Source organism: Crotalus tigris, unplaced genomic scaffold, assembly GCF_016545835.1.
Source record: "Crotalus tigris isolate CLP2741 ecotype Arizona unplaced genomic scaffold, ASM1654583v1 scf7180000020183.615534, whole genome shotgun sequence".
In the NCBI taxonomy this organism is placed as follows: Eukaryota; Metazoa; Chordata; class Lepidosauria; order Squamata; family Viperidae; genus Crotalus; species Crotalus tigris.
The window spans coordinates 1-25,600 of record NW_024097896.1 but is presented as its reverse complement, the minus strand read 5'-3'; positions in this window follow the sequence as shown (position 1 = coordinate 25,600).

Sequence of the window (25,600 nt, the reverse complement as noted above, 5' to 3'; positions counted from 1 at the left end):
GAAAAACAATAGAAAGAACTATAGAAAAGAGAGAGAGAATAAGAATATGGTAAAAAAAGAGAAAAGAAATATATAAAGAGATGGTTTCTTCCTTCAGCAAAGTCGATTAAGGATTATCAGAGACAACAATATAACTATTTTAACTTAGAACAAATAACCAGCTTTGTACTCCTCCTTTTACTTTTAATAATTTTGATCTTTAATTCTTTCAAATGTTACAACTTGCTTTCTTTTCATTTTTTCTTTGTCCCTTTTCACAAAGTCCTTCAAAACCTTAACAGGTTTCTTATAAATCCAACATGGGAAAGCTGTCCAGATCATTCTTTTAGTTTGTTATCTTTAGAGTTCTAAACCCACTGAGACCAAGAGGATCTGGAGCACTTGTGGGCAATCTCAAGTCCTCTCCTTGTCTGGGGGAGAATGTCAAAGAGTTGGCTTTCTCACCAGGTCTTGATTCTGCTGTGATCATTGGCTCTACTTTTAACTGAGCTGTCTTCAGTTCATCATTTCTTACCTGGAAATCAGATGTGAGAAGGACAGATTTGGATCCTCACTCCCCTACAAAGGTCATTCTGTTGCCCTGAGTAATGAGGCAACTAGAAAAAAATGCCTTGAATCTAATACATTGAGCTACAGCTGACATTTACCACATTTGCTAATGCTTCACAAGAAAAAGAGAAATCAAAACATGGAATATATATAGCTTGCCAGATAGACTTTCTATCTCATTATAAAGTGCTGATGATTAATAAAATAATGATGAGGAATGCTTTATTTTATTACCTCTGCCCCTTGAGGGGCTTTCATTCTAATCTGATAATTAATAAAATAATGATGAAGAATACTAGACTTTATTCATTCTAAAGTGGTAGAGACAGAAAACATGCTTTAATTAGGGGAAATCCAACTGTTCCCTACAGCTAGGTAGTAACACCTTTCCTTCATCTCACCTCTTTTTTTCCTCGAGAATTTCATTTGATCCCTACAAAATCAGCATGAATTGAACATCTGAGACAGTTTTATTGCTTCCCAAAAGCCCCAGAGAAATTGACTTCTGATTCTAGGTTGAGTTAGTCTTTCCACTACCTGGTCCAACAACCAAGCATGCTGAACTTTGCACAGACTACTCTCTCAGAATTGAATGTCTTATTGGCAACAAACCAGCAGGGGTGAAGAAGGAAGGGACAGTATGTACCACTCTTCCTGTTTTTTGTTTATTATTTTTTAAAAAAATTCCTTCTCACTGTGCAGAAAGAATAAATTTAGACTTTCAATCTCGTCTGCATTGTAACAATGTTTATGGGCTGGTGGAGAAACAGAGGGCCTAAGTAGGTCTGCCCGGAAGTGGGGGGAACTTAGCATGATTGGAGATTTCTAATCTTGGGAAAAACCAATCTTTGAAGTTGGCAATGAGGCATCAAATCATAAAATATCTCCCTAAAATAGAGTAAATAATAATAGGTTAATCATTTTTGTTACCTCTGCATAAGGTATCAAATCAACAATAGACCATTATGGCTTCCGGATTTCTAGAAAAAAAACCATATAAAGAATACAGAATTACAGTATATTTTCGTGCTCCATGTTAATGCCAAAAGTTATATGCTCTGCTTAATTTAGGTAGTAATTTGTATTGTGATAATTCCTTTGATGATTGCTCATTTACTCTCCTGATAAGAATCTTGTAATTATCAGTAAACCACAAGTTTCATTATGGCTTCTATTAATATCCTCCAGAAAACAGTAAATGTGGTTAGTTGGAGAGATATTAATTGCTTTGTAAATAATATAATACAGCTGTTGCATTTTTTTCTGATGTTATTTTTAAACATTCCCTGAATGACAGATTTTAATATAATCACTCTTTTGATTTTATGATTAATAGCTATCATAAGACTATGTCTACATGACCTCTTGTTTATATATTAATACTTTCATTGCACCAGAAATGGGGATTGAAACTCATCATTCAAAACTAAAAATATGTTAGGAACTTCTTGAATATTCACTGTACAAAAACTGTTTGAAATTATTGATTTCCTGCTTTGATACTATTTTCTTTCTGATTAAATCTGTAGGAGACTCTTGTTCATAAACTCATTTCTTCTTCTTAAATTTTCTTAGTGATATTTTTCATTTATCATCTACAACATTCTTTCTGTCTGCCATGTTCTACATGACAGAATAAAAAAAAATCATTTAACAAAATTCTTGACTCAGGGTACATAAGTCTTTTGAACCAATAAATATATGACAATATTATATGTAAGTAAGAATGCCATAGTCTCATATATGGATCTACTTATGGAGATTCTCAGTCATCCAGGTCATGATTGTCCCAAAGGTGCTTTTTCATAGAAAAAAAGAAAAACAAGAAAGTCCAGTTACCTCTTGAAAAAGTATCTTTAGGATACGTATTGAGTCAAACAATGGACAATGGCACTCAATCATAAAGGCACCCAGAATGGCTCATATGTAACTAATGAAAGTAGATTATTTCCTGTCTACAGGCAAGAAAGAAGAGACAACAAAGGGAAGAAATTTAGAGGAAATTCAGAGGCACTAATTCTTAAAATTAAAAACCTCTAAGAACTTGGCCAACTTAAATCTATCTATATCTATCTCTCTGTTTATCATACACAGACCATAAAACTTCATCATAAAATATACAGCAGATTTATAAACAAAGATTCTTAAAAGGATGAGGCTTAAATATAAAAATATGTTAACTTAAACCAGCCAAAGAAGGACAATAAGAATTTCTTTAAAAAAAGGTGAGATTGTGACCAAACATTTCTAATTAGGCCTTCTTCTGGGAAGATATACACAATAAATCTTTATAGTACAATAACAATCTCTTGATTCTCAACATGTAGGGGAAGTTATTCCTTTAGGTAGATGTTGCCAGAACAGATGTCCTGTAATCTCACTGGGAAACAACACAGAGAGGATTACCCACCATATTACAGACTGGTTACATTTTTTGACTTCCCTTCAGAGACATCCCACAAAGATTCTAACTGGGAGGTATAATGGTGGCTGGATGAGCAATAGATAGTTCTTATTTTAAAATAGTTTTTATTAAAATATTTTATTACATAATAAGAAATACATTCAAAGAAAAATATAGTAAATGTGAAAACAAAAGGAAAGGAAATGAAGAGACAAAAAAGGAAACAGAAAAAATAAGAAATAAAAAAGAACATAAGAGAAAACATGAATATACACACACAGACACACACAAATTTTTCCCCTCACTACTTATACATACAATTCTAATCAAACCTTTCTCTCTAAGTTACATCATAATTCCCTTCTTTCTATAACTTTCAATAACTATTTTTTTCTAATGATCAAAACCATAACTCACAAAATTATTTTATTTTTAAGCAAAAAGTTGATAAGCGTTTTCCAGTCATTGATGAATGTCAATAACAACCCTTTTCTAATAAAAAAAGAGTCAATTTTGCCATCTCAGCAAGCTGTGCCAATTTTACCAACCATTCTTCCTTCGTGGTTAATGCTGAATCTTTCTATTTTTGTGGCTTTCATGCCTAAAATGGGATTAGAATTCATTGGTGTTTATGTTGGCGCCTAAACCATTAGATCAAACTGGCTCCGTTTTAGTCACCTCAGTTCATTTTGAGCTTCCATTTTCCTGACACAAGCTCCATAGTTTTTGTACCTCTTTCTGTTTTTTGGCTTGGTTGTTTGTTTGCAGACACAGAATGACAGAATAACAGAGTTGGAAGGGACCTTGGAGATCTTCTAGTTCAACCCCCTGCTTGAGCAGGAGACCCTATACCATTTCAGACAAATGACTGTCCAGGAGTGGTGGGATTCTAATATGCGAACAACTGGTTCTCTGTGTGGATGCCATTTCCAGAAGTCCATTCTGGACTTGGGCAACAAAAAAAATTAGCTACCGGTTCTATCAAACTGATGTAAACTGGCTGAATCCCACCACTGCTGTCCAGTCTCTTTTTAAAAGCCTCTAGTGATGTAGCACTCACATCTTCTGAAAACAAGCCATTCCACTACTTTATTGTTCTGACTGTCAGGAAATTTCTTCTTAGTTCTAGGTTGCTTCTTTCTTTTAGTAATTTCCATCCATTGCTTCTTGTCTTTCATTATCTGACTAGGTAACATCATCAGTACTAATGATTGTGGGGTTTACTTCCTGTTTATGTATACTTACTTGTTCTGTCAATCTTGGTGTCTCTGTGTGTAGTTTTCTCCTTGGCAGTTCCTTAATTAGGTATTGTTTTCTGTTTTCTGTGGTATTAAGCCCTGCTTATCTGGGTGAACAGAGGATGTGTACTGATCTTTTTGTTTCCTTCCTAGCTTTTTTACTGTTTCTTTTGAACAGTGAGTGAATATGATTATTTCTGTGTGACTATTGATGGCTGATGGATCAACTACATAATATTGCCTAGAAATTTTCAACCACTTGCTTTGCATTGTTAACCACTAGACATTTCTGACTAAAAGGCAAAGAATCTATGGTGATGTTTTCTTCCAAGAGCTAATCTATTTCTCCAATATTTCAATAGCTTGTTTTGTTACACAGCAACAGCAATAGAAAATGTCTGCCAGAGGGATCAACAAATTATACATGGGAAATAAATGTCTGGAATTTTATTGTCCCAGATTCATAAATGTCCCTGTCCTTCTCAGAAAGCCCCTGGTAAATAATGGAATGTTGCCATTGCAACAGTCACTGCTTAAGTAGCTTAATAAGGCTAAAGGAAAAGCTGATCATTTTAATATAAGTTGGTGTAAACTTAGTTTATGGGGAATACTTTTTACTAATGGCAGAGATAAAAAGCAAACCAGGACCAAGGGGCAGTTTGGAAACTGCCCTTCCCACACATAGCTGGTTTATTCTCAAGAGTTCCTCCTTCAAGCCAGATTCTCTTCATAGATAAAAACATCAAGGGAAGACAAGCTGAGTCTCCTTCCTCCTTCTCTATCATCCACTAGTAGCCAGTTCCTCTGTGAAGATTTCAACCAATCCCACACTAATGGAGAAGCAGAGAAAGGCAATTTCTAGTACTTTATATGTGCATGCACCCAAGCACTACAGAATGCCAATTAGTATACTATGTATGTGTGTGACTCCATGCAAGTGCAAAACTGAATAGTGGCACTCATAAACAAAGAGATTTTTGTAAGGCTTATCCATATTGCTTCTGCACACAAGTGGACTTCAATTAGGTACTGACTGTTCCTATCAAGGAAGTGCACCAGTGAAATTAACAATGCCTTTTATTTATTTCTATCCTGCCTTTATTATTTTACAAATAACTCAAGGCAATGAACAGATCTAATGCTCATTCTTTCTCCTATTTTACCCACAACAAGAACCCTGTGAGATGGTTAGGCTGAGAAAAAGTGACTGGTCCAAAATCTCCCAACCAGCTTTCACGCTTAAAGCAGGACTAGAACTCACAGTCTCCTGGTTTCTAGCCTGGTGCCTTAATCACTAAATCAACTTCCCAGTCTTGGATAATTTTTAATAACTTCCAGCAAGTCAGTCTTGTCTGCCCCATCCAAAAGGAGGGAATAGGCTTTAGGTTATCAGGGCAAAAGCAGCAAATAGTAATACAGGTAGTCCTTGACTCACAACAGTTCATTTAGTGACTGTTTAAAGTTACAATATCACTGGAACAAGTGAGTTATGACCATTTTTCACACTTTTTCACACATTTTTCACACTTATGACCATTACAGCATCTCCAATGGACTCATATTTATGATAGCTGTAGTATCCCGGGGTCACATGATCCCCTTTTAGGACCTTCTGACAAGCAAAGTCAATGGGGAAGCCAGATTCACTTAACAACTGTGGCAAGCACAGTCGTATAATGGAGCAAAATTCACTTAACAAATGCAACAGAAATTTTGGGCTCCATTGTGATTGTAAGTTGAAGACTACCTGTATTCAGACCTTTCCCCCAAGACTTTCAGTATTCATTGGGCCTAACTTGAAGATTTGTATTGTTTAGAATGGTGGTTCCCAAACTTGGCAACTTTAAAATGCCACTCCTCAGCTGTCTGTGAATTGTGGAAGTTGAAGTCCATACATCTTAAAGTTGCCAAGTTTGGGAAATACTGGTTTAGAATAATGTGTTGTACAGAGTGAAATTTGTGGGTAGGGTGAAATCTCCAAAAAAAATTGTGAAACTTTTTCAGAGACAATATTTCTCTTATTCCTCATTCTGTACTCTATGGAAAAAATACATGCTTTTTTAGAATCCTTGAGATTAAATGTCAGCTGAATAATATGTCATATTTGTAATTGCTTTTTGGTTTAATCTTTAGGCTCTTCTGAAAGGTTGCTATAAGGATAACTGTAGACATCCCTTTAAACATTCTGAAAAATAATCCTTTTTGCAGTTTTGGCTATGACTACTTGTTGCCTGATTTCCCTTAATATTTAATATCTTCTCACCCTGATCAATAAGACTCAGTGCAAGGCATTAGCAGTATCTGCTCAGAAATCACATTGCATGCATAAGATTTACAGTTAGGAACTGGATATATATTTGCAAACAATATTTAAAAATGGAATCTAATTATATCAAAGATTCACTTGACTAGTGATGCTAATATTAATATTTTGCAGACTTTGAAAACATAACTTTAATTCTAATTCTGCATATATCTTCAAGTAACAACAGTGACCTTTTACATGAAGAATTAAACTTAGCTAAGGGGCCAAGAAAATGAAAACTCAAACATGAATTGCATTCACCGGCTTTTGAAAAGATATATCATTTAGGGTACAATAGAATGCTAATAATAGAACTAATCCTTAGCAGCTAAGTGATTTCCTATTGTTCCCACAAAATACTATGTTTATCAGAGCAAACAACATGTTTTATAAGTTTCATAACAGTATAAATATCTTGGGAGATTTCTACCAAGTTGACTGGTGAAAGGAAAATGTCTCCACAATTTTCAGTATAAAATAGAATAGAATAGGAATCTTTTGCCTAGTTCTGAGAAAGATTTTGAAAGTCACAATCTAACAATGATGACTTCAGTCCCTTAACCCAAATCTTTTCCAGGCTGCTTCAGCTGCACACACCTTTCCCTGCATACTTATTCAGAAATAAACAAAGCTGTTTAAAAAGCAGCTCCTTTGTAGGCCAACATAGAGAGGAATCTCGATGGATTCCAGGTGGCTTATTCTGATTAAGCAACTGTAACACTGCAATCTTCCTGGATAATTGAACATTAAGCTCACCTCATAAATACCATAGCAGTGACATCCATTTCTTTTTAATTTCTGGCCAATGCAACCTATTACCAACCAAAATGCTTTTTCTGTAGAACATTTGGAAAAATTGCTATTTGTACTGTGCAACCCTATATTGTCTATTCAAATGGGAGACCAACAAATTTCAAAAAGGCTTATTCCCAGGTAATGAGGTAGCCGGATCACAATTTCCACATGCAGAATTGAATAAGACAAGCAGAGATTATTACTTTTTTTTAACTTTGTGGCATCTATTTAAGAAAGACCCAAAAAGAGAGAAAGAATAAAGAAATTCATCACTTCATTTCTCCCCATCCCCAACCATTGGCCCTATAACATATAAGTAAACTTTGATCAGAACATGTACACATACAATCTGAACATCATGTTATATGCATATAGACATCCAACATTTTAAGACAGACTAGCTCACCAATTTCTTCACTGTGCTCCTAGCCAATGTTTAAATATACAAAATGCACTCTTGCCTTGCTTGGTTGCAAAAGAATAGGCCACCCTGAACCATCCATAGGAACACTTAGCTAAGATACTTAGTTTATCAAATTGTCTCTAAACTAGCTATAGAAAGGAAAATAAATTCAGTCCTCCAATGATAAAATAAAAATCAAGTGAACATGCCCAGAAGAGGCCAAGGAAGTGGAGGAGAACAAAGAGAAAGAGAAACTCATAACATGCTCTGTAGCAATAAAAAATGGCTACTCCAATTTCTGATGGTTATTAAAACTGATAAGACAGTTTTAAGCTAGGATTACAATCATGCCTAATTTCTTGAAACTAGAATTTAACTCTTAGCAGTTCTGAGAGTAATCATTCCAGTTAACCTTGGGTAATTGAAAACTAAAATGAAATCTTGGCTCTGCAAATGGTGAGGAATTATATGAGCCACAAGTTTGTGTATATAACATTAAACCATGGTTTAACATTGTATCTTAAGCAATTGATAATGTTTTCATTCTTAATCAAGACAAGTAACTTCAGAACTGCAAAATCTAGGCAGAAAATTGTAAAAGAGTCTCTACTGCTAAATAAGAAACATAGCACTAGTGCCCAGCTTCTTTGGTGGTCTCCCAAATCAAAGGTTTGGAAAGCAACTTTTTATTATTGATTTCATTTTTTATCAATGTACTAAAAAATACCCGTATGTCTCTATAAAGCTACTTTATATACAAAATTTATTTCTGATTCATATTTTATAATTTGTTTGATCTGTGCAAGAACCGAGCAGAGTATCACACTTTTATTCTATAGTAATTAAACTCTGCAATTGATACGTTTTAAAAAAATAGTTAAATAATAAGAGAACAAGTAATTCATCCATGTAAAATGCTCTCAAACATTCCCACTTTTAAAGCTAAATACTGACATTCTGTGGCTCAGGGATCACTGCCTTTCTATAATGCAATGCTTACTTTTGCATATTTAAGTTTCACCATAGAAAGGAAATATTTTAGTATCCATAAATAGCTGACATTGAAGAATGGGGTTGAGAATATATTTATGCTCTTAAAAACTGACAGTGTTAATTTCAGGTTTGCTTTGAAACAGAACATCAGAAAGTGAATTTAAATACATTCATACTGGCTTTTCTCCAACTAGACTGGGAACACGAGGTATAGTGGGAAAACTACATTAGCTTATAAAATGCCTGCCCCCCTTCTTTTTTTAGAACAAAGCCAGTGACTTGGGAATTATTAAAATGTTATTTTCTCTGAGACACTAAGCCTGCACCAATTCTGGAGTTTAAAAAAATTATTTGATAGAGTCCTCACTACTGCTTTTATCTGTCAGTGAAATATCTATTCATATCTGCATCAGGAACTCACCTCTGAATTGTTTTCAGGTTATAATAAAGCAAAACACTGCCAAATTAGAATATCTTTTACAGATGTGGGTGGAACATTTTTTTAAAAATCCAGAAAGTAATCTCTTCAGCATCCCAAAATTAAAAGCAATTATTTGGAAACCAATCCCATCGTGAGCTACATTCATATCAGACTACTTAGCTTTGTAGTCTAAGAACAGAAGTAGATTCCATGAAGCAAAGTTTGATACTCTATTTTGTACTGCAATATCCGAAAAATGCAATTTTCTACTGTGCAAGCTATTAAAAGCTGGCAAAGGAGCTTGCATCAGTTTGGTGTAATGTAGCATGTTGTGATCTACATCCTTTTAAAATTAGGAGTTCAAATACATGCAAGTGCAAGCAGATAAATAGGTACCACGTTGGTATGAAGCTAACAGTGTTCTGTGTGATTTTGGCATATAATCACGCCAGCCATATGACCATAGAAGGGTCTTCAGACAATGCTGGCTCCCTTGACTAAGAAATGGAGATAAGCACTGCCCCCTAGAGTCAGAATGACTGGACAGGTAAAGCCTTTACGTTTACCTTTTTACCAGTCAACAAGGTCTTAGTCAAATACTTCTTTACAAAATATCGCCAGTGAGTGCTGGGTGCCAGATGTACTGAAATAGTGCTAGGATTCCCTTAAATGAATTGAAAGCATCATTAGCAGAAATATAATGAAGAATGGGCAGAAGCTGGAAGGGCCAACAAACTATGAAAGATTTTGAGGGAGATCTCAGAGAAAAATACCAAAAGATTTTAGCCAAAAGTCCAGGGGAGGCTTGATTCTGCTCAGATGGTTCTGTTACTAGAACCCAATTTTCTTCTCAGATGCTGTAGGTCAGGGGTGTCAAACTCACAGTGTCACATGACGTGTCACGATGTATTGTAACTTTTTTGCCATTGCTGGCAATGGGGTGGGCGCGGTTTTGCTATGATACATCTGGCCCATGCGCTGGCAGTTTGATACCCCTGCTGTAGGTGATACATATTTTTTTATCTTGATAAATAGGAAAAATGTAAGCCTATTAAATTCAGCATGAGATGGGCAAAATGGATCTCATTTTTTTATCCACCTGAACCTGAACTCTTTTGTTTTAAGTTATACTTAGGGATGGAATCAAATTTAAATAACTAACATTTTATTCTTCTCAGAAAATCCTCATCTGGGGTCTTGGATTTAGAGAAATTAAAAAAAAAGTCCTCTTCCATTAAGAAAATGGTTATTTCTTTGTCTTGCATTATGATAGCTTGTAGATTACCTATATTTGGTCATACATCTTCTCTATCCTTATTTAGGTATGGCAAGCAATAAAGTGGGTATGGACCTTTGTCTGCAGCTGCCATTTATACAATTCATCTGAGGCCTGGGAAAATATTTTTGGGACCTGCCCCATTTGGAATGTGTGGGACCCTATCCATTAAATTGTTGCCATTTCATGGAAGGCTCTCAGAAATTTTTTTCAACCGTTCCAGTGAGGTTTTATGATATCTTTCAAATGCATTTTTATTTACTGTATTTCTATTGATTCAATTTATTATTTTAGAAGAGTCAGATAGGGTGGGGAATCTGACGAGTATAAAGGAATACAACTGACAACGTATCAGCAAGACCTACCCATGACCTACTGTGTGCCACACTAATTGAGTCAGAGAATTCAGAATGCTAATAGACTGTGCTGAGTTTTATGAACCAAACTTTCTGCATGCTATCTATAGATGTTCAAGATTCTTTCTCATCCTGGTTTTGTTTTTCCTTTGAGTAAGGAAAAAAAATCATACAAGCAGCAATGAAATTAAGAGCTCTTGTGAAACTTTAGAAAAGAAAAACTTGGACCATGCTTGTGAGTCTGAAGATATTGGATTTTGGGTGGGTGGGTAGTAAGTTACTGTATTTGCCTAAGGAACTATAAAACTTGTATTAACTCTGAAATAACATATCAGCTACTGTATTAACTATTTCTATTCTATTGCTCTTGAAAGAGTTATGAAAAACCTCCCACAGACCTTCGGCTATGAGTAATGCTTCTAACTAAAATTAGTTTATTTGACATAGATGATATATAAATATTACAATTTCAGGGCAGATGATACAGCTTGGGCATATGCTACTGATCATATGTTTAGTTGGGCTATTCATTCATTTATTTGATTTATTTCCTGTGCTTCTTCCCAGGAGGTCACGTGACATACTGTAGATCGGGCTGAAAGACTGTAATGGCCCAAGGTCACTCTATGATAAGCATAATAACCTTTAGACCTATGTTACATGACAGAATGCTTTTCCCTGCATGATCTCCACCAGGCATTAATAGTAATAGGGCAATTCTTTGTGTATCTGGTGATGTCTTTAAAAGAGGCTTTCTCATCTCATTACCCCTTTGTGGTGGAACAAGTTCTTATAGATATCAGGGGTGACCTTCATTAGAGATTGTCAAGATTGTCAGCCTGGTTTTTTAATAATATTTACTAGTTAGTTATAAATAGGATTTTACACTGATAAAGCAATATCAATATAAAACAGATAAATCTGTTTTAAAAATATATATTTAATGACTTACTGTACATTTATAATGGATGGGTGGTGGTGGTGGTGGCAACTTCCAACTTCCTGTTGGCTACCCTATTGAGTTTCCTTGTGGAATCTGGTAGGGAGCATTGGAAATCTTTCTTCTTTCCTTCTTTCCTCCCTTCTTAAATTAACATATTCAGTGATTCACTTAGCCACTGAGGCAAGAGAGGTTGTAAAATAGGGCAAAACTCACTTAACTGTCTAACTTAGCAACAGAAATTTTGGACTCATTTGTGGTAATAAGTCAAGGACTATCTGTACCTAAAAAGTACCATTCATGAAGACGAGAAGAAGCAGAACCTCATTATTCAGTACTTGGCCTCTTTACTCTCAACCTTAACATTGCCTTTCTTTCTTCTCCTTCATAATAAGCCATCAGCTCAGCTTATTTCCAGTCTCCAGAATTTAGTCTCATCTTAAAAACAGGAATAAAAACAATAAAGTTGGTTCCTGAATCTTAGTACATAGCTTCCTTGTATTAATCTTATCAAATATTTTGAAGAAAGAAAGTATTTTCAAGAATACCATTTTCTAATTGTCTTGAAAGGAATCAGCCACTGGACCTCTTTCAACATCTCTGTGAAGTCAGTGGGCTGCCATTCATGCATATTCTGACAGGCATATGACAATCATTCTAGAAATAATTTTATAATTATGGAACATCCTTGCCTAGGTGCACTTCTTAGGACAATGGAAAAGCTGTTGCTTTTTTTCCCCAGTTATTTTAATTAGTGAGTCTAATGAAAAGCTGATGCAGAATCAAGTCCAGTGTTTTATGACAAATTCCAATACTTGGAAATATAAATACCAAAAATAATTAAATAAATGCTCAGATATACTACAAAAGTAAGACAAAGGACAATAGTCATCCCATTATATACACAAAATGTGTGGCACTTAAAATGCTATTGGGAATCATAATGTAGGGTTTTCATTCAAGTGGGACAAACATCATATATTTTGGACAATATTGGAACAGGTCTGTTAGAAGAACAGTCTGTATAACTACCCTCAGTAAGTAAATGGGTTTACCCACTCAGTTTCAATGAGATAAAACTCGCAGTGAGTTTTTCTCTTGCTTCAATATGACTTTTTAAAGCTTTGCATTTTTATTTCCACAAAATTAAATCCAGTGTAGCGTGGAAATCTCTGCAATGCATTCGTAGGACAAATTAGATTTTAAAAATACAAGGAGCGGTAATGTGGAATAGAAACATACAGTAGGAAAAATAACACGATTGTTAGGTATAACATTTTCCCTTGCTATTTAAGATGTTCTGCATAGTGGTGCATCATCATAACAGGTAAGATAATTAGTATGTTTAACTAATCCAGGATCACTATTGATGGCCCAGTGGTTAAAACTCCAGGCTAGAAATCAGGAGACTGAGTTCTAGTCCTACCTTAGCCATGAAAGCCAACAGGGTGACTTTGGGCTAGTCACTCTCTCTTAGCCCAACCCACCTCACAGGGTGTTATTAGGAAAATAAGAAGTATTAGGCATGTTTGCTACCTTGAGTTATTTACAAAAATAATAACGGGGATAAAAATAATCAGAAAACTGAAACATAAATCCTACAGATGCTTGTTGGTAGCTTAACATTAATGACCTTCATGTAAAAATGAGCATTCCCACATAAACTATCATGGACAGAGTACCATATCACTCACATCACTTCAGAAGCAATGCTTTTCATTAAGTACTTCACTTAGTAACTGAACTCTCAAGGACAGTTTCACATATGTCTATTAAAATTTCTCTGAGCTCAGGGAATATAAATTGATGGGGGAAAAAGAATGGAATAATTTACATATTCCATTTAAAATATTTATAATCTAAAAGGTACTATACTCTTCACACAAAACAGAAAATGACAAAACAGCAAATGATCATTACAAAGCTGGAAAGATTTATATTTGCAACAGTACCATTGTAACAATTTTATATCAGATAGGCCCCATGGCAAGGTATTTCTATCCATTCTGCATACATCTATTTGACGTTTCCCAGAAACTATTTCTAATATTACTGACTTAAAAGAATAATATTTATCTGCATCAGATAGAAAATAATGGATAATGTTAGAATCTCCCAGCTACAGTACACTTCTTCCTTGTAAAAACTTTTATATTAGGAAATACATTATAAAATGATCATATCATATTATCATATTTTGATCATACCAATTGAACATGGATTGTCTATTTTTTTAAGAAAAAGATTTATGTTGCATGTCAGAGAAGCAGTAAATATTTTATACAGAATCGCCTGTAATCAGGGATTTAGAATTTATGCTCTATGTACTCAGAATATCCCTTGGTCTGTCAATCCACCCTCGGCCTAGAGAAGGATATATCCAGGCAAATATTTACTGATCTTCACCAAGAAACAATACAAAACAAAACTCCAAACTCATGCCTTCACTCTATAAAAAGCACACTCTTTGATAGATGATTCATTAAAATAATAACTAAGAGTACAGAAACTGATAAAATATTGGGAAGGTCAGCAGAGGGCAGCTTACAAGAAATGTTTTATTTTAAGATCACCTTAACAACCTGTAAAGAGCAAACACTTCCTAGAAAAGGAAATGGCAAAGGTTTGGGGTTCCCACAGAAAACGTCCTGTCCTTGGCATTCGCTGATCTCTTATTAGCAGGCCAAAAAACCATTTGGATATTGATTTCAAAGCTTCTGGAGTGTAAGCAAACAGTGGAGAGTATTTCAGATACCCTGATCTTTAATTATTTAATGCCCAATGCCCTAATGGAAATTATTTGGGGAATAATTTTTTCCCCCCAGGCATAGTACAAATCAATGCAACACAATTCAATCCAATAAAATGAATTTACCAATTAGCAGTCAAAACAAATATAAATACTGAAATAAATTAAAGATGAATTTTACAAATATTTAAGATAATGCTCTGACATACAAGCATGTAAGAACTGTCAAATATTAATAAGAGTATGATAAGTTGGTATATGTCTGAAGATATACATTTCTTCCGTGGCAGTGCAGAAAAATCTCTGTAGTTTTACAATTAGTGGACATTTCTTTTTTATTTTCACACAATAATTCTTCCAATAATTCTTTATAGATTAAGGGAGCAAGGTAAATATTATTGCCTAGACATGCGTGAGTTTATTTTCCTACTTTATAATGTCATGATTTATTTTTACTTTTCTGAAATCACTGACATTTTAAAAATGGCTCTTTTTTTTTTTATTAAAAAGTTTTATAAATTTTACAGAAAATAAAAGACAATACAGAAACAAAAAAACAACATATACAAATAAAAAACAAACATTACCCAACAAAAAACCCCCTTCCCCCACCCCTACCCAAACCCCCCCTTCCCCCCCCCAGGGCCTCCCAGAGCAGAATATAGGCTTAATTAAAAAAAATTAAAAAAAATTTATATTTAAAAAAAAGAATATAAAATGAAAAATATATGTATATATAATTAAAAATTATGAGAAAACTATATAATATTTTTTTATATCAAGTTTAAATTGTATGAATTTTATCCATTTATCCCAAACAGCAAGAAATTTCTCTTGCGTTTGTCCCTTTAAGAAAGCCGAAATCTTTGCCATTTCCGCCAAATGAGACACTTTAAGAAACCATTCCTGCAATGTAGGCAAAGATTCCTTCTTCCAATATTGTCCTACTAACAGCCTCGCAGCTGTAATCAAATTTAACATCAATATAACCTCCTTTGTATCACAATCAATAACTATACCTAACAAAAATAATTGTGGAGTAAATTTTACCCTCCTTTTAAAAATTCTCTGGATATTCCACCATATCTTAATCCAAAATGCTTTTATCTCTCTACACGACCACCAAATATGATAATAAGTAGCATCCATACAACCACATCTCCAACATTTAGGTTGTAAGTCGGGGTACATAAAAGACATTTTTTGTGGATCAAGGTGCCATCTATAAAACATTTTATAAAAATTCTCCCTTAAATTCTGTGCTTGTGTAAATTTGACATTTCTCACCCAAATAGTTTCCCAGGTATCCAATGGAACTGGCTCGCCAAAATTCTGCGCCCATCTAATCATACAATCTTTAATTAGTTCCGTTTCTGAATCCAATTCAACTAAAACCCCATAAATTCTCTTAATGTGGGTTTGTCTTGAATCCTTCACTTGCTTGATAAGATTTTCATCTTCTCTGAGAAAACCCACCTTACAATCCATCTTCCATCTATCTAATAATTGCCTATATTGGAACCAAGAATAAATAATATTTTCTTGTGCTAACTCTTTCCGTGATTTTAACTGCCAGTTTTGACCATCCCATTTAAGTAACTGTCTGTAAGACACCGTATCCATTTTAACCCCTCTTTTTATTCCTTCTATTGCATGCCAAGGTATAGCCCATAATGGTACTTTAAAATCACTTTTATAATATTTTCTCCAAACCCTAAGTAAAGAAGTTCTTAAGATATGAGATTTAAAAGCCCAATCCATTTTTTTATTAAATATTAAATAGGCATGCCACCCAAAAAGTAGATTCCATCCCTCTAGGTGAAGTATATCAGAGTTTGTCAAATTTACCCAGTCACTAACTAATGTTAAAACCACCGCATCATAATATAATTTCAAATTCGGCACCTTGAGTCCTCCCCTCTCACGGAAATCTTGCATAATTTTAAACTTAACCCTTGGCTTTTTCCCTGCCCAAATAAATTTATTAAGGCCTTTCTGCCACTCAGTTAAATTGATCTCATTCTTCAAAATCGGTATCATTTGGAACAAAAAGAGAAACTTGGGTAGAATATTCATTTTTATCACTGCAATTCTTCCCATAAGGGATAATTGCAACTTTTCCCAATTCTTCAAATCTCTCTGTACCCTAACCCACAACCTTTCATAATTATTTTTAAATAATTTTGCATTAGAAACAGATAACATCACCCCCAAATATTTTACCTTATTAACAATTTCAAAACCCGTCAAATTAACCAAAGTCTGCTTCTCCCGACTAGTCATATTTTTAGGTAGAATTTTAGTCTTATTAACATTAATCTTAAAACCCGAAACCAAACCATAATTATGAATCAACTGTAATAATTTTACTACAGAATAAGTAGGTTGCGACAAAGTGATGACCAAGTCATCCGCAAAAGCTCTTAACTTATACTCTTTTTTATTAACTTCTATTCCTTTAATTTCCTGCGACTCACGAATTTTGATCAACAATATTTCCAGTGTTAAGACAAACAGCAACGGTGATAGTGGGCAACCCTGTCTAGTGCCTTTCTCTATTGTAAAAACCTCTGACAAACCTCCATTAACGATAAGTTGTGCCGTTTGTTTTTGATATATTACCATAAGAGCTTGCAATATCTTTTCACCAAAATTCATCTCTTCCATTACTCTTAACATAAAATGCCAATTCAATTGATCAAAGGCTTTTTCAGCATCTAAAAATATCAGCCCTGCAGGAACTTGGTTATTTTTATCTAAATATTCTAATAAATTAATAATTTATCTGACATTATTTTTCATATACCTTCCAGTTATGAACCCAGATTGATCTTTATGCACAAGGTGATGCACAACCCTCATAAGCCTATTTACTAAAATTTTTACAAATATCTTATAATCCACATTTAAAAGAGATATAGGCCTATAATTCTTTGGTAAAGTAAGATCTTGATCTTCCTTTGGAATCAATGATATAAAAGCAGTACGCCATGAGGGAGGAATCTCTTGACCCTGTAAAATGCCATTAAAAAGATCACCTAATGGTTGAATCATCTCCTCCAATAAGGCTTTATAATAAACAGCTGTTAACCCATCCGTACCCGGTGCTTTCCCTGGTTTCAATTGTTGAATTGCTAGCGAAATTTCCTTCTTAGTAATTATACCATTAACTTCATGTTTCTGATCCTCTGTCAATCTAGGGAAACTAACCTCACTTAAGTATTTATTTATCTCTAAAATTTGCACATTAGTAGATTTATATAATCTTTGATAATAATCCAAAAAAGATTTCTTAATCAATTCCTTCTGATAAACTAATTTACCCTTGTAATTTATTTTGTCTATTGTTCTCTGTCTCTGTTTCTTTCTCAATTGATAAGCCAACCATCTCCCTGGCTTGTTAGCATTACAAAATGTGTTTTGTTTCATAAACAATAAATTGGTTGCAGCTTGATCTGCTAACAACATATTAAATTGTGTTCTTAACAACTTTAAGGATTCTTTAATACTTTCATCAGAAGGATTTAAAATCAAAGACTTTTCTTTTAATTTAATTTCATCTTCCAATTCTTTACGTTTCTGAATCTGTTTTTGCTTATGACAGTTATTCATTTTTATCAAAATCCCACGAATAAATGCTTTCCCTGCATCCCATACCATTGACATTGAAGTCCCCTTATACATATTCAAAACAAAATAATCCTTTAAACACTCCTTTAGTTTCTGAACATTTTTTTCTTGTCTAAATAAATTCTCATTCACCCTCCAGGATCTTCTCTCCTCTTTTTCTTGAGTCAACTCTATCCAAACTGGACTATGATCCGTCAAAGACCTAGGGAAAATCTTGACATTCTTTACTCTATTATATAAGTCCGTTGTGATCAAGAAAAAGTCAATTCTTGAGAAGGATTGGTGTCTATCTGAAAAGAAGGTAAAGTCTTTCTCCTCTTGATTACATTCCCGCCAATAGTCCCGTAATTCCCAGTCCTCTTTCATATCAAAAAAGGCTTTAGGTAGTTTTGCCTGCTTAAGAAGAGGAGAAGAACCTTTTTTGTCCCTTTGTACATCTAAGACACCATTCCAATCCCCCATTAGTACCACGGATCTATAGTCCAGCAAATTTATTTTTTCATGTAAAAGTCTGTAAAATTGTTCCTGTTGCTGATTTGGTGCATATAGTCCCACTATAAGTACTTTCTTACCATATAAGCCCAATTCAACCATCACATATCTCCCTTGGGGGTCAGACTCCACTAGACAAACTGGTAGATTTTGCTTAACATAGATAACAACTCCCCCCTTCTTTCCGGGAGCAGAAGATACGAAGTGAGATCCCAAACGGGCATTAACTAAATATTTCTGATCCTTAAGTAAAATATGAGTTTCCTGTAAGCAAATAACATCATTATTACGTTGCTTCAAATAATAAAAGATTTTTTTCCTTTTCTGAGGAGAATTCAATCCATTAACATTCCAGGTCAGAAACTTTGCCATCTCCCTTGGCACTCAGCCTGGAGAAGACACCTTGGAAATCTGAAATTGCAGCATGTGTTGCATAACTCTTGGGTCTTGCTCCTCCCACCGGCAATGATACGTTTCCAGGAGAAATCTCTTTGGCCTCTTTCTTATGTTGCTCCTTCTCTTTACGTTTGTAAGCTGCACGAGTCATTCTCTGCTCTTTAACCTCCATCTGGCGTTGCCATTCAGCTTGCAGCATCCCAGCAGAAACCAAATCTAATGCCTCAGACTGCTGCTCCGCCTCTTTGCCACTCAGGGATTTCTGAACAGGTAAAGTTGAGCCTGCACCTAGGACTGAAGTATAGAATTCTCTAGCTTTATCAACCGTATTCAATCTATAACGTGTCCCCGCATGGCTCAAAACAATACCCATCGGGATTTCCCATCTAAATGGCATTGATCTAACTTTAAGCTCGTTAGCTAAGAAAGCAAAATCTTTCCTGCTTCTTAAAATTTTTGATGGGATTTCCTTTAGTATGATGACATCTTGGGCAGCTATCTGAAATCTTTTATTATAAAAGGCTTGTATGATCTCATTACGCAGAGACTTCTTCGTAAAATAAATCACCACATCTCTAGGCAAATTCTTCTGCTTAGCAATCCAAGAGTTAAGCCTGTACACTTTTTCAACTTCTCTGCGCAATTCTTCTTTATCCATATCCAAAACCACAGCCAAATCAGTAAGGACCACCTCCATCAGATCTTGATTCATATCTTCCTTGAGGCCTCTAATCCTCAAAGCATATTCCATCTGCCTGTACTGAAACATCAGAATATCTTCTTGTGAAGTCTCCACCTTCCTTTCCACATCTTGAATTTTATCATCAAAGGAATCAACTTTATCTTCAACTTCCTCGAGTCTTGCATTCAGCTTAACCACCACTGTAGCCAAACCTGAGACTGCTGCAAGTATATCTTGTCGCAAAATATTATTATTCTTTTCCATTTGATCCTTCATCCCACTTATCTCTTCTTTAAAGTCAGATTTAATTTCTGATTTAAGCTGTATAGTAAATTGCTTCATTTCCTCTCTCATTTGAGCTACAGCCTCTCCCATTATACCTCTAACCTCTTGTGCTGAAAGTCCAGGCAAAGGAGGGGAGGGTGGTGGCTGTGCCAGTGGTGCATGTTTAAGTTGTTGTTGTGGTTGTGCAGTAGAAGCTATGGGAGAGGAAATCACCTTGGATGTTGTAGAAGGCGGCTGTCTCTTTGAAGCCATTTTAAATAACACAATTCTCACTTCCCTTTCCCCCCCCCCAAAAAAAATGAGGGGGAAAAAGAGAAAAATTTTACTTTTAAAAAGAGGCAGCAAAAACACTATAATCCTTGAAAATCCAGAGAAAAAAAACCAAAAAGAAAAAGAAAATCAAAAAAGAGGATTCAATACCAAAAGCAAAAGTAAAGTCCAATCCTTAACAGGAGAAAGTGAAACAGGAGAAAGTGAAAGAAAAGACAAGGGAAAAAAAAACTCTGTCACTTTCAAAACGCCATCTTAATTCCTTCTCCACAGTAAAAAAAGAAAAAAAAGGAGAAATAGTCAAAACTAAGTAAAAAAAATAAACACCTAAATTATATAAGAAAAATCCTTTAAACTGCTCTGTCCGTTTTTTAAGAATTACTCACCAACTCTCTATAAGCACGGAGATAGAAGCGGCAGTTTCTTTTGCTTCCTAGGAAGCAAAAACAGCTGGGAGGCGGAGACAGCAAGAGCTCCGAGGGAACACTCCTTTCACCCCCTCTAGGATTAAATCCAGAGAGGGTTCAGGGGTTCTACCTCTACTCTTGCACTCTCTATCCCTTCCCTTTGCCCGGGAAGGGAGTTCCGAGCCGCGGACCAGCTGATGCACGCTGTGCTCCGCGGCTCTGACACTTTCCCAGCTGGACGGCTAAAAGATAGCCGCCATCGCTGTCGCTCCGTACCGGAAGCTCAAAAATGGCTCTTCATATAGCTCTATGAACTCAATGGAAAGGCAAATAATTTTTAAACTCAAATAAAATTGAAAAGCCTAACAATATTATAGGCAATGCAGCAATGGAAGCTCCAGAGAGTTCAGTATATGTGCTTTGTTTTATCATTTAATTGATGGATTGTTTTTATTAAAAGATTGATACCCGGCCATATTCCACTAATTATATATGATTTAATAGTGTATAAAGTAGATAAAATTACATAAAGGGATTTAGGAAGATCAGACTGGCTCCACCTTTGTTGATCTTTTGAAAACTCTTGAAGACCAAACTTTGTTGAAGAGCCTTACCCTGATGCTAATGTTGCCATCTATACTATTGTAATTGTCCTATTTGTAGCTAATAGATTTCTATTAGTTTCTATTGGCTTTATAGTTGTTTTATTTTTACCATGGATATTTTAATCTGTATTTCTTCTGTGTAAACCACATATAGTTTTTATTATCATTGTTATGGTGGCATAGAAATTTGTTAAATAAATCTATATCATAAAGAACAACCTGAAACAAAGGGGCAATTAATTAGAGATACGAGGAAGGTAATTTCAACAGGTTTCACATTGATTCATGTCATTTCTAATCTCAGGGTCAAATCACTGATAAATAGAATGTTAACAATTATAGAGAAATTAATTTTACAATGTACAATGCAAAGACAGAATTTACAGTAGGGACATGGAATGTAGGAGGTATAAACATGATAAAGATCAATACAGTGAAGGATTAAATGAATTAATTACATATTGACATCTGAAGCATTAGAGAATTTAGATGGTCTGGAATTGGACACTTTCAGTCAGAAGATCACTATTTACTTGGTTTTCAGGAAAGGAAAAATCAAGAGGGAATAGTGTTGCTTTCATAGTTAGGAAGAGCACAGCAAGAGTCACTTGGGTACAGTGACTGAATAAAATGAATTACATTTCATGGACAATCCTTTAATATAATGATTATACTAGTTTATGCTCCATCCACTGATGTAGAAGAAGAGGTTGATAAGTTTATCAATAAACTTATACTCAATAAACAGAATACTCAAGCAAGATGTGCTGTTTGTAATTGGAAACTGGAAGTTGGAAATATTAGGGAGAAAAATAGAGTTGAACAGTATGACCTAAGAGTGTGAAATGAAGCAGGATAATGACTTGTACATTTCTGGGAAATCAGTGATTTCTTCACTGATAATACAGTCTTGAAACAACCAAATGATGCCTGCTGTTCATGGTCTACATAGAAATCAAATTGACTACATTATTGCTACAAGCAGGTGAAAGAGCTCAATTTAAACAGAAAAAACATGGCCTGGGGCTGACTGTAGAACAAAAGTTTGAGTGGAAGTTAAAAAAAGTAGGCTAAAGCTATCTTATAGATGAGGAATACAAAAGGTTTCCACAATATGATCTTGACCATATACCCACCATATTCTAGAGAATATCAGGGATCACTATGTAGACTGGAACTACTTGATTGGAACCAGAATAATTGTGGAATCAATGTAAAGAAATTGTTAAAGATGAAAGTGAAAAGGGACTGTCGAAATTTAAGAAATAGAGGAAAGTAAACCAGGAGTCAGAACAAATTGTGGAAATTGCCAAGAAGAGAAAAGAAGCTCTGTTTCGAAGCTCTATTAAAAGAGACATGAAGCAGTATTACAACAATATCTGCAAACATATTAAGATGGAAACATTCACAGGAAACCCAAGAAAGTCTTCCAAAAGTTATCTGAACTCAGAAGGTGGTTATCACGTTGAATTTATATGCTAAAGGATGCCAATGGAATTCCAAAAAGTTCAAACAAAAATGGAAAGAATATACTGAAATTCTGTACAGGAAAGGTATGAACATCCATTATTCATTATTCAAATATTCATTATTTACAAGAACTTCAAAGACCAAAAGTTAGATCAATACTATGGTCCTTATCAAGTCAAAACTATGGTCCTTATCAAGTCAAAACAAAAAATCAGGAATTGATGGAATATCAATAGAAACATGGCAAACAAAAGAATAATCTGTAAAGAGTGAGTGGGGTTTTTTGCATGGTACAGTTAGGAAAGAAAACAGAAATCAAACTAATATGTTCAATTAGAACAAACTTAATTACTAGTGAATGCCAATTTATACCTTGTTTTCAACCATTGTATTTGTCAGTTACAGTCAATCTCAGAATTAAATGTACCATGAAATAGGGTTGTTAAGCAATGACAGGATTCCCATTTTGGATGTTTATGAGAGCTAAGATTATTGTCACTAATAAAAGCTAAAAAGAGGGATAAAACACTAACTTGTTATCTCAGGCAGATACCGTAAACAGCATAAGATTAAAAATGATAGGGAAGGAATCAGAGGATAGAAAGAACACATAAATAAATAGCAAAAGATCAGTAAGTAGTAAGATAAAACAGAATAATGCATGATACAGGAGCAAATTTCAAAAGGTCTGGATATTTTATTATATAGGGAAAAATTCAGGTTAAAACATGATTTGCTAAGATAGCTTCAAATATATATGGAGGATTTTTAAAAATAATATGTTGTATGCACAAATGGGAGCAGGATAAGATAATAGCTATAATTCTTATAGCGTCCCCACTTGTAAAATTAACACAGAAGTATATTTTCATATATCTCTCATAGGAAGAATGGAGAATATTTCTACTCAAAATATTTTCCTTTGGATCACTTAACCTATGAACATCATAATGTAAATATACATTATGTGCTAGGATAAGATTAGGTGACTGCACTTTAGAAGTTTGACCTGCTGCCAGGTTTTTGTTGTTTTTAAGATTTTAATATGTTTAATTTTATGGTTTTAATTTGGCTTTGCATGTTGTTTTAATTTTTATTTGGGAGCCACCCAGAGTTGATTATAAGATGGGCAGCTATATACACGTTTTAAATAAATAAATAAATAAAATATACTATTTTTATGTTTATCAATGTCCATGTGCACTTGTTAAACTACAGTTCAACTACATTCATAACAAATTACATTCATTTCCATTATCGTTAAATAAAACTCTTAACAAAACTTAATTGTTTCACTTAAATGCTGAGCGTCTATGGAGATTCTCAGTCATCCAGGTCATAGTTATCTCAAAAATGTTTTTTTATGAGGCAACTGGACTTTCTTTCTTTTCTTTTTCTTCAAAGAAGCCATCTATGTCAAAACTGAACAGCCCTCTCTCAACAGAGGGACATCATCTATCTCCAGTCTACAACACTGTCCTTTCAGCAGTTTCAAGAAGGCTCCACATCCATTTGCACTACTCAGGTGACCCTGAAAACACAGATAAGCCTCCAGGCAGCTTTAATGGCTGGCTAAAAGAATGCAAATGAACAGCTGTCTTCAGGAGCATAAATCTTTCCATTCCCCATCATCCAGTCAGAGCTGAAGAAGCTTCTTGGATGAGAAGCAAAATGTCTTGAAACAAAAACAAAAAAACAAGAAAGTCCAGTTGCTGCATGAAGAAGCATCTTTGCGATTAAATGCTGAGCTTTTTTCTTAATTTGTATCTTTTATGCTAAAGAAGGAAGACAATCATATTTCCTTATATTATATTCGTTTATTGATCGTGTTTTTAAATCTTATGCTGCAAAGAATTCAACTCCCACCTTCCAGCCAGGGATCTAGATAGCCAGTTTAGCCAAGCAGAAATCTTGGATCTTTTCTAGAGCTGTAACAAGTGCATAAATTAACATTAAGACAGTTAAGGTTTCTTTGAAAGTCAAACACCTAAATCTAACTCTTGTTAATTTCTTCCATGGGGTATTATGTCCTTGATGCCATCTGCTCTCATTACCTTTGGTGGTATGTCATTATCCATTCTCAAATAAAGATAGAATAATTCTGATATTTTTTAATTGCACTGAAATGGAAGTGATGGTGGGCAGATAATGGGAATCACTTGGTTTCTGCTACCGGAAGAAATCTAGTGCAATTCTCTTCGGTCAACTTAAATAAAAGTATGGAGGAAAGCCATAAAGTGCAAATTAAGTACCTTAAATCTTTGCACCTTTCTGACCTGTCCTGAAAGGAAGAAAATCACGCCAACTGAAATCAATAAAAGAAAGTCAAAGTAACCCAAGATAGTCATATCTGTCTCTCTTTCAGCTTCGTTTTGATTTTCAAACAGCTTTGATGATCTGCTAGGAGGCCTATTATGTAACTTCAGAAAAATGTTATGGTGGATCTATCAGTATGTTTCCTGGAAAAGATGTTTCATAAAAAGGACAAGCAAAAGAAGGAGAACTTTTCTTTTGGACAAATCTCTGAGAGCATTTGGGTCAGGGCTCCTAATGAAGGTTGGAACTCATAAAGAACATTGTGTGAGAGAAGGCAGTCTTTTGTCTTTTCTTTGAAGTTTTAGCAACCTTTTTTCTTGTGAAAAAAGAATGCCAGTCAGTTATATGCCAGTGATTTTACAATCAGTTTCATGGTGAGTCAATTTTCATATAACCTAATCAATATTCTACTGGGTTTTGTTTGCAAGGAAGATGCAATATGCAAATGCCTTTTTTCCTCCTCATCGCTCTTCCACCACAGAGTTAGAAGGATTTTAGTATTGTGGCTCAAATTCTGTTTGTAAAGAAAATGGAAGATGGTACAACTATTTAGGCATAAAGGATTATTGTTGATAATAGAATAGAGTAGAGTAGAGTAGAGTAGAATAGAATAGAATA